This window comes from Triticum urartu, chromosome 5A, assembly GCF_056163025.1.
Source record: "Triticum urartu cultivar PI428250 chromosome 5A, HENAU_Tu73, whole genome shotgun sequence".
NCBI lineage: Eukaryota > Viridiplantae > Streptophyta > Magnoliopsida > Poales > Poaceae > Triticum > Triticum urartu.
The window spans coordinates 609,747,552-609,757,666 of record NC_141877.1 but is presented as its reverse complement, the minus strand read 5'-3'; the positions used below and the strand labels follow the sequence as shown (position 1 = coordinate 609,757,666).

The following is a 10,115-nucleotide window of genomic DNA, read 5'->3' as shown; positions in this document are numbered from 1 at the left end:
AGTCACGACGGAGAAGATGACTGTCAGGTGTCAGCCAAATAGTGCCGCAGCTGAAGCCCATGGGCTGTACGGGCTATACAATCCACATACCAAATATTGAACCGGGCCATGTGTCCATGTGTAAGGTAGCGCACCAGCGCTACTCGACTCAGGCAGCCCATGTGAAGTGGCTTCGTACAACCCAAGCGCTGGAAGCCGATACGGGAACGCAGCGAGCGTTAGTGTAGACATCTGATTGCGTTCATAGTTGATCCAATGGCTAATAATAATTCGGGTGATGTGACTGTGCGAGAAGCCAGGAAAATCAGCTAGTGGGGGGCTCCTATTTAGATATAGAAGATTAGGCCTTAGCACGACGACTTTCCGATTGTCTACTACAACAAGGTTTGTCCGCCTCCGGCGAGGGAGGGGCGATTACAGTGACGCGTCTTTGTCTCGTTTTAGTACTTGTAGTCATCGGTAGATAGTCTGGATCTGGATGTAATTTTTATTATTTCCAGTATTTGTTGTACAACCATGATTAAAGATAAATAGATTGAAAGTTTTTCCTAAAAAAAAAAGAAAAAAAGAATTCTGTACTTTTCTCTATATTTCTTGAATTGGCCTTCTCCCCTATTTTTGTATGGTGCTAACACAATCTTAGTTCATCTTCACAATTTCTCTCGGAACAGTATTAAAAATTCATAATTAACAGTAAAAAAATGTGTATCTCTCGAAAAGACTGTGAGGAGGCTGCATGTAAGGGCATGTACAATGGTGGCATATGGATACATATGCCCATGACAAAAAGTAATTTGAGACATCTACATTTATTTTTTCTCCCCAATACAAGCTACCACTAGTGGATCTCATTAAAAAATAGAAAATAAAGACTTTAGTACATATGCATCTCTACTTCTCATTCCAACCTTTTTAGTTTTTATCACTGGACCACACTTTTTCTCTTCAAGCACCCGCCTCCTAAAAAGGAACTTGCTTCCCTATCCGAACCTGCTTTACATCATATCCGATCCTACATGGTATGTGAGGCATCACCTTAAGGCTATGCATTGTACATGCCCTAAATGGGCTTAGTTGCGCAACTAACGAGGGAGCCTTTTAGGCCTATGCGGAGGGAGGCAGGCTGGGCTACCCGTGGTCGTCCCCTTCCTGCCGCCGCCGCGGCCGCCCATGGCTCTCCGCCGCGCCATCGGATCCCTTGTCGTTCGTTCCCAGGCCTACTACCTGCGCCACGCCGCCGCCTCACCCCCGCCGTCCTTCAGCCGCCCGATCATCCCCTACCGGTCCTTCGCCGCTCCGCCTCAGCACGTATACCCCCTCCCTCTAGTGCCCCAGGCCAGCTTTCCTTCTTCTTACCATCCGTGTTGTGCTCGACAGGTCAAGAAGGTCACGAAGGACGATGACGACGATGCCGGCCCCAGGATCAACAACGACATCACCGCTCCCTTCCTCAGGCTCGTCACCGATGAAGGTAGGGAAGGGACGACGCACCCACTCACTCACTCACAACTCCCCTTCTCCGTTCACCATTCAGGTGATGGACATGGCCTGTTTCAGTTTTGCAGGGCATAGTGTTGTCCCCAGGCATGAGGCTCTTCAGCTCGCTGCCAGGATGGGCTTGGACTTGGTTGAGGTACACTACTCCATACTGCATTTTTCTTCTTCATCTTCAATTGTTTGTGTCCTGGTGTTGGTGTTTTCTTACTGTTCAATCAAGTCTTGCATTTTCATTTCTCACGGTTATCTTTTCGTCGGTGCAGGTCCACAGAAAAACAGACCCTCCTGTTTGCAAGATCATGGACTTTCACAAAGAGAAGTATAACAAAGATGTCAAGGAGAAAGAACGCTTAAAAACCAAGGTGTGTGTGATAAATCCTCGTTGAATCAGTCGTCCCATCAACACTGCAGTTGAGTTGAAATGTTTAGAAAGGAGCCATGTTCGTAATTGTTTAAGATCATTGGACTAAACTATCAGTTCCTTGATCCGTGGTAAGGAAACCGTTTTTTAGATACAGTCAATCTCAGCTACAGAAACTGTCATTTGCTTTAACCAGATGCTGTTGCTTTTTTAAAAGACACAAATAACTCTTTGATCTCTACAAAAACAACGGCATCTGGTTAAGAGCTATAGACATCTTATGTACTCCCTCCGTGCCTAAATATAAGATGTTTTGACATCTTATATTTAGGCACGGAGGGAGTACTCCTTAGTAGAATACATAGAAGATGTTCTTTGTAGGGGCATCTGCTACTGTTGAGTCTGTTGTTGAGTGGAAATGGCCAGAATTGCATTTCTTTACTATTTGTCGTACTAGAGCACATTCGTGGTTACTGTGCTGTGTGTTGGGTTAGCTAGGGGATTATGTACTAATTCTAGTAAGATTTTACTGTTGCTTCATAAAAAAATTGATTTCGATTAACTGCTGTGTCCAGACTAGAAATGTGTAAATGCTTTTGAAAAGTACTGCAATGCTAAATGTAGCCTTAAAAACAGAGCAAGGGAAATGTTAATCACTTATACCTCCTTGCATGTTTATATTACCTCTGCATAAATCATAATAATGAGCACTTTCAATGTTCTGCAGTCTGCTATTGTCTTGCGTGGTGGAGATAACAAAGAAGTGCGGTTTAAGGCGAAAACAGTAAGTTTTCTTAATGTTGTAGTTCTTTTGTTAATTGCAGGCTGCATGATTTTTTATTCTTATACGGAATGCATGATTGATTAGTATTTGAAGTGAAAACAGTTTTTTTTGCTTGTTCTATTTTGGTCCTTGCTGTTTGGCAGTAATAGTGAATATTCTATCATAACTTTTTTGTTCAGATGTGGAATGCATGCTTGATTGCTACCTTTTAGCTGGAGTAATAGCTTGATTGTACTGCTACATGCTTCTTTTGCTGTTTGTTTGGACCTATACCTAGTTGAACTCATTCATTGAGCTGGTGTCACATAAGGTTGTTGAGGAACATAAACTACTGTTTGCAGGAAATTAAAGACTTGAAGGTGAAAGCAGATGCAATTACCAGACTAATGGAGCGTGGTTACAGGGTGAAGGTAAGAGTGCTCATGTACTTTTTAGTTCTTATTTTGTATGATTTTGCAAATATTTGGTGACAACCCAAGGAACTGTATCACATGGAATTGTCAATAAACCTTATTTGTATTTTTTTCCTGTTTAACCATTATTTTATAATAATGTTTACTGGGCAATCCCCAAGGAAACTTTATAACTGTAGAAAGGGAAACCAAATAGTGTGATATGATCAGGGGCCTTTTGTGGATCTGGAACTGTTGATTGTGAAAGCTGTTGTGACATGTAGGAGCGTAACATAGCTGAAGCGTAGTATACTGTTAAGTACATTGATCTCCCTGTATCGATGTTTGGCACTGCAGAAGATGATCTGTGCTAAAGGTGTGTGTGGAGTTTAGTTTTTGTTGCAGAGTCTTACATCATATGTTGAGTCTAGATCGATCCCTAACTGAAGTTGTACATGCTGGTGGTCATATTGATGTTATAATTGGATCTTGATGATATGGCTTGTATGTGACGGCAGTATGTGTACAGTCTCTATTTCTACCTATATAATGATAATGGGCATGTAGTTTATTATTCAGGAGGAACTTTCTGTTTTCTCCTTGCCTTAGGAGAACCCCAGCTGTCTCATATCTTGTTTGAGTGATAATTCTATCTGTTGGATCTAAACTGTGGATGGAGAATCACAGTAACATGTTTTCTCTTTATCTTCACTTGAAGCAATAATTGCCTGACGGACTTTGCCTTTATTTTTACCTAAGATGACAGTATTTAGCAGTGTCTTTGAAACTGCTAACCAGCATGCATGCATATATCGGATACCAGCTTGAACTGGATTTTCGTTTACAGCCTATTTATTTAGACTTCATAGCTATCTATTGGATTTGTGGATGTTCACATGTATATGTTTCTCTTAAATTCTCAGGCACAAACTGTGAAAAACTTAACGATGCTTCTGTTTGTCAGTGCATGGCAATGCCTGCAGGTAATGAAGCAGAAGATTTAGGCGGACCGCTATCTCGGCTGTTAGGACTTGTGAGTATTTTGTTCTGTATTGTCCCCTTCAGTTTAAGAATTGCTCTCCATGAAAGTTCATCTCTTTCTACAATTTCACCAATTGAACAGATACAAGATGTCTGTATTGTGGAAAGTGGGCCACATTTGGACTCCAAGCATGCATATGTTATTGTCAGGCATGTGAAGTTTGCAACCAAGAAAGGCGGAAAGAAAGCTAGCAAGGCCATGGAAGACGCGGGCAAAGGCACCCCCCACAACACTGCCTCTGAATCACCAGCCACTGCTACTGATAGTGGGGACAAGACAAGTGAACATGGTTTGGAAGTTGGGGATGTTGGCAAAACGCCATCCTATCTCTCTCGTGAATCTGTGGTGCAAAAAGAAAGGCAAGATAGAGGCGTTGGAGGCAGGAACCGCGATAACATGGACAACATGAGTGCTGTAGGAAACAGGATTAACCGTGGTCAGGGGGGATCACAATCATCCGATCGTGGACTCGGTTGTAGGAGTGGAAATTCTCACATGGAAAAGCGAGAGAAGACTAATCAGGATATGGCACCTGAGCAAACCAACAGGTATGCCAGCCGTAGACAGCAGATGAGAGGCGACAACCAAGGCAGACCCCTGCAGGACCCGAGAAGAAATGAAAATGAAGGTCGCCACCGGTTCAACGACAATCAAAGGCCTTTTGAACAGCCTAGCCCGCTATCGCCAAGGTTCAGCCAAGGCAGACCCCCACAGGACCCGAGAAGAAATGAAAATGAAGCCCGCCACTGGTTCAACGACAACCAGAGGCCTTTGGAACAGCCTAGCCCGCCATCGCCAAGGTTGAGCCAAGGACGACCCCCACAGGACCCGAGAAGAAACGAGAGAGGAAGCCATGTCCCATCGAATAGCAACCAGCCGCGACGACTCCAACAATCGAATCAGAACAGTGGACCATTAGCAGGCCGGGACGCAGGGAGTCCGACTCCGACAGCCAGGAGTTTGGGCGTCCTCAGCAGCCGAACGCCAGCCACAACATCCGAGCCGAAGAAGGCAGATGGCGTGTCCGCTGCTGGTAAACCTTCTGACCCCGGTCCGTCCAAAAGCTTTGGAATATTTAGTACTCCCTGAAACTGATTCCGGTGATAAAAAAAAGGTCGTGAAAAAAGACGAGTAAGTTCTGTGGCGAAGTTTGCAGAGCAAATATTATTCCGCTTGTGGGGGTGGAGTTCTCCGTGGCGTCTATTGAGAATGTTTGTGATTGCTGCTTCAACAAGGCCTGTTTATGAGCAGCAAGTGGCCGTTTTTGGCCACCATTTTTGTCGTTATTATTTATTTGTTTCGAATAATCCTTAATTATCCCCATCATCGATCCTTTGCATAAAAAAGAACATGGGACATGAGCCCATGCATACATGTAATGTGGTGTGTGTCAGCTCATTTTGACGGGAAAAAAATCCAAGATTTACTGAATCTGTCTGGCATGTGCTCAGGTACAAGTCCGGTTCATGGCACTCACTACTTACACCAACGAACATGCGGGTCACTGCTTTGGGGCATCACATAAAAATGCAAGCAGGCAGCAGGTAGAAGGGATTAAGCTACATTCTCAGCTCTGATTTTCTTCCTCTCTTATTTCTTTGTTAGATCCTCTGATCGGTTAGCCTAGATCAAGGCCATGGCAGCACGGTGACAGCGGTGTGGGTGTGGGTGTGTGTGTGGTGGCGGCTGCGGTGGCAGAGAGAGGGAGAGTTGGTGATGGAGCTTCCCGTGAGCACTACGCTAACCCTAGATCGGTAAGGAGTATCAGTGAGGTTTGTGGCAGCGGCAACCCTCGTATCCCGTGCCCCGGCCCCACCTTTGTTTATATAGCACGGGTCACAGGGGCACACTATCCATGGTTTGGTTGGGCGCCCCGATCAGGGCGCGATGCAAGGGCCCGTTCGACCCGTTGGGCTCGAACGGGAGAGAGATCAACCTAACATTCTCCCTTTTATCTCAACTTTACTTTTAACCTTATGTTTTCTAATTTATTTGTTTCATCACATATTGGTACATAGAGCATATTTCATCGTCACATCTTAATTGTCGATAGAATCATACAGCTACAACATACGTTTTGTGCAGAAACAATTTCTGTTCCTTTTGGGCCTCTCATGATCCAGGAATCATAAGGCTTTTCCTTAAACCCATGTCGGCTAAGTGTTCCTTGAACACATTGGGTGGTAAGCCTTTCGTAGCGGATCCGCAAGCATATCCTTTGTCCTTATATGCTCGAGACTTATAGTTTGATCCTGGATTTTATCTTTCACAACATAATACCTTATCTCTATTGTTTTGGCAGCATTACTCGACTTGTTGTTGTGAGCATAGAATACTGCGGGCTGTTGTCACAGTACATCTTTAGTGGTTTTTAAATACAATTTACCACTTTCAAGTCGGGTATAAATTTCTTTAGCCATATGGCCTGTCCCGTGGCCTCGAAGCATGCTATAAATTCTACATACATCGTGGATGATGCAACCTGTGATTTTTATTTTTATTTATGCGTGTGGAGATAAGAGATAGAGGGTCGTACACCCGTAGAGGGACCTGTCGGCCGTGCATACACAGGAGGTATTGGCATAGTGCTAAAATCTTCTTGTTCGGATGGTTGAGAAGAGGAGGTGTGTCTTGTGGCAGATACACCGATTGATCGAGACGCCTCAAGGTCACCAGAGGGAGAAATAGTGATAGCAACGCTTACAAGGAATGCTGAGATAAGTTGGGAAGAAGGCAAAGATACTGGCAACTGCCATCTTGAAACACACAGGGAGCAAGCGCATCGGCGGGTCCTAGATGGTGCACCCAATGTAGAATCGACCCGAGGGTTGAGCCCTAGGTAGGGTTGCTCATGGTGGAATTGTCCCCCATGGAAACAATGACATATCGGATGAAAGGCGCGGGGTGGATACGTGAGGGAGCTAGGAGGTGAGGAGGAAGGTTGCTGCTACCATGAAGGGGAGCAGAACTGGAGGAATGAGGTGGGGTTGGGTTGATGCTGCTTCGCGAGAAAGGGCAGAAGCTGCTTCCTTTTCTCGCGTCGGCATAACATGAATCGAAGACGGCACGAACAAGGCCAAATAGCGGTTGGATGATACGCACCAGACCAATTTTTGACCAAAACGAGAAGGTTGGTTCGAACGGCTGTTATGCAGGACCCGTGACTCGACTTGATGCTTACAGATAGGCCCGCTTCCAGGAAAATCACCGAACCTCTCCTAGGGGACGATGCTTCGGTGCCTTAAGGCACCTACCTTTGTGTCTATGACATGTGGGCCCAACAGATGGCTGGCCCACATGTCAGTGACCCAAAGGCAGGTGCCTTTCAGGCACCGAAGCGGTGTCCTCTCCTAGGCCTCTATTCCTATTCCTAGGGAGCTTTGTTTTAGGCAACCTAGGAGCTTAGTAACTACTATAAGGATATCCTCATGTGACCGTCAGACCGTGCATGGCAAGTGTGGAAGGCCCTTGGGCTCAAACATGTTATTGAGAGGGCTATGCAGTATCATAACATGATATCCTCATAGCTTGAGCCTCTCCATGGCATATCTATCTGCAGCCAATCGTCCCTAACATATTTCTTGTGTGGGATAGACCATGACCTTCAGAATACCGAGTATGCTGACATACAAGTTCTTCTTGCTGTGACTAGTTGGTACATCTGGTGAGAATTAATGTAGGCAACACGTTAAAGGGAAAGCAATACAGTGCCGGAAAGAGCTGCTATGTCAATCCATGCTCTGACGGCAAACTATGAAGGAAGCAAGGAAAAGAAGAAATGCATAAAGCGTCATGGATGGCAGCGACCACCGAAGAAAGTAGTGAAGATCAACGTCTGACGCCTCTTTCTAAAGCAAGCATTTCCAAACTAAGAGTGTTCAAGTTCAATTTTCCTGTACCGGTATAATTTTCAAGGAAGATATGATCCGGTGAAAATTTATCAGAGAAATCTATGCTCAAGGCCTCTATATATGTGAGCCTCCAGGTTGGCCCCTTGGTCGAAACACATTTGCTGATCGGAGATAGCGGAGGTAATAATTAACTTGTGCTCACTGCCCTCGGGGGGGCTAACGATCGAGGTTGCAGATTATTTAGGAGGTAAATACACCAGAGGTCTTAGAATTTGCGTGCGGCGGTCACTTTGGTGCACAAAGTTGTAAAATACGTGTTTGTGGTCACTAAACTTGCGAGGCCGTTCAAATACAGTTACTCTCACCGTACGCATGCGTATCCGTAGACGCCAGCATGGCACGGGCCCGCTGTCAGCCACCGTAATTGCTCTTGTATGATAGATTTGTAGAAAAGCCCGCAGTTCTTTTTTTATTTACATAGGAACCCCTAAAATAAGAAAAATAGTGGGGCGGCGGGGTTCCATACTTGGACGTACTGCTAAGTGGCACGATTGAACAACCACCACGTCAACAGTATCATGTGTTTACTTTGCACTACTATATTAAACTGTATATCCTATCCGGGTGGACCCAAAAAGCGATAATGAAGAAATTTATGTCTTCTAATAATAAGAATGCAAAGTGCAAACGGTGGGTTCGAACCTGTGACATGGAGATTCACTCGCGCATAAGCCAACCACCAAGCAACTGCGACATGTGATGTAATTTAGAGATAGACAATGTATATGTTTCTATCACTCTTGTTCTCTGTAAGTATGTGCCATTTTAAAAAATGTTTAAACATTGTAAAAAATGTTCGTGTAATTCAAAATATGTTCATGCAATAGAAAAACTACGCGAACAGTTTTTTGAACAATGCGAGCATAATTGTACATTGTGTAAAACTCACAATTTTTTTTGAAATGTGTCAACATTTTTTAAATGCAATGTACATTTCTTAATTTACATGAATATTTTTCACAGTGTTTAAACATTTTTATAAATGCCATGTAGTTTTTTTAACGCATGTACATATTTTGAATTGCACAAACAATATTATTTGAAAATAATACATGAACAATTTTTTCTGATCCACGAATTTCTCAAATAAAACGAATAGGTGTTATTATGAATATTTAAAAAGTATTTGTGTTATTATTATGCAAACATTTTTATAATTCATAAGTATTTTTTTAGAATAATACATGAAAATTATTTGAAATTATCTTATTAATGGCATTATAATTTGCATACTATCTACAAATTTCTGAAAAATAAACAAGTGCAAAATGGGTCGCCGGACCACAGCCCATTTTTGTTCCATGAGCGTTTCCGTTTTTGTACATTAATCTTAGTTACTCTTAATAGCTGTCTACAGATGTGTGGCGCAGTTTGTGTGACCTGTATTGTACTAGCATTAGGTCAGGGTTCGAGATCTGGCAGTTAAACCTTTCGTCCCATCGATTGTTGATTTTTTTATTTTGCATAGAAGAAGAAGAAGGGGTTTTGTGCAAAAATGCGTCCATGTGTCATTGACAGTGGGCCCATGCCATGCTGGCATCGACGGATACGCTCGCGTACAGAGAGAGTGACTGTATTTGAACAGTCTCGCAAGTTTAGTGACCACAAACACGTATTTTGCAACTTTGTGCACCAAAGTGGCCGCCGCGTGCAAGTTCTAAGACCTTTGGTGTATTTACCTCATTATTTAGCTAGCTATATGCCGCTGATCATCCAATCCAATCGTGCTTACACGAACCACCTATGTTTATTCGGCATAATAAGCTCGTGAACAATTATATTTACTGTTATTTGAGCAATAAAAGGTTATTTTTCTAGTCAATAAAAAAATTTAAGGATGTGCACTTCCGTTGGGTTGCGGGGAAAAGTATACAAAACAGTCCAGAAAACTCAGGGCTCAGGCCCAGCAACTCCGAGGTCTCCTCGCCTTCTTCCTCCCCACAGGCCACAACGCACACGAACACGCAAAATCGAAAAAGAAAGTCGGGCGGCCGCCGCCGCCATCTCCGGTTACCATCGGTGGCCTCAAGGTTCGATCCACTCCCCCGTATCCTGCTCCTCTCTTTCCCTTTGCTTTCCTCTGGAGATTAATCTGCTTTTCTTTCCCACCATCGTATTAGCACGCGGC

General features: G+C 43.9%; 1 pseudogene across 1 annotated transcript; it reads left to right on the top strand.

Moving 5' to 3' along the window:
* Positions 1–1,127: 1,127 nt before the first annotated feature.
* On the top strand, positions 1,128–5,423 carry LOC125507488 (uncharacterized; annotated as a pseudogene). Its single transcript, XR_015603642.1, has 8 exons — positions 1,128–1,308; positions 1,378–1,471; positions 1,566–1,633; positions 1,761–1,859; positions 2,586–2,642; positions 2,984–3,052; positions 3,999–4,067; positions 4,158–5,423. The product of XR_015603642.1 is annotated as an uncharacterized LOC125507488 (transcript).
* Positions 5,424–10,115: the final 4,692 nt, after the last annotated feature.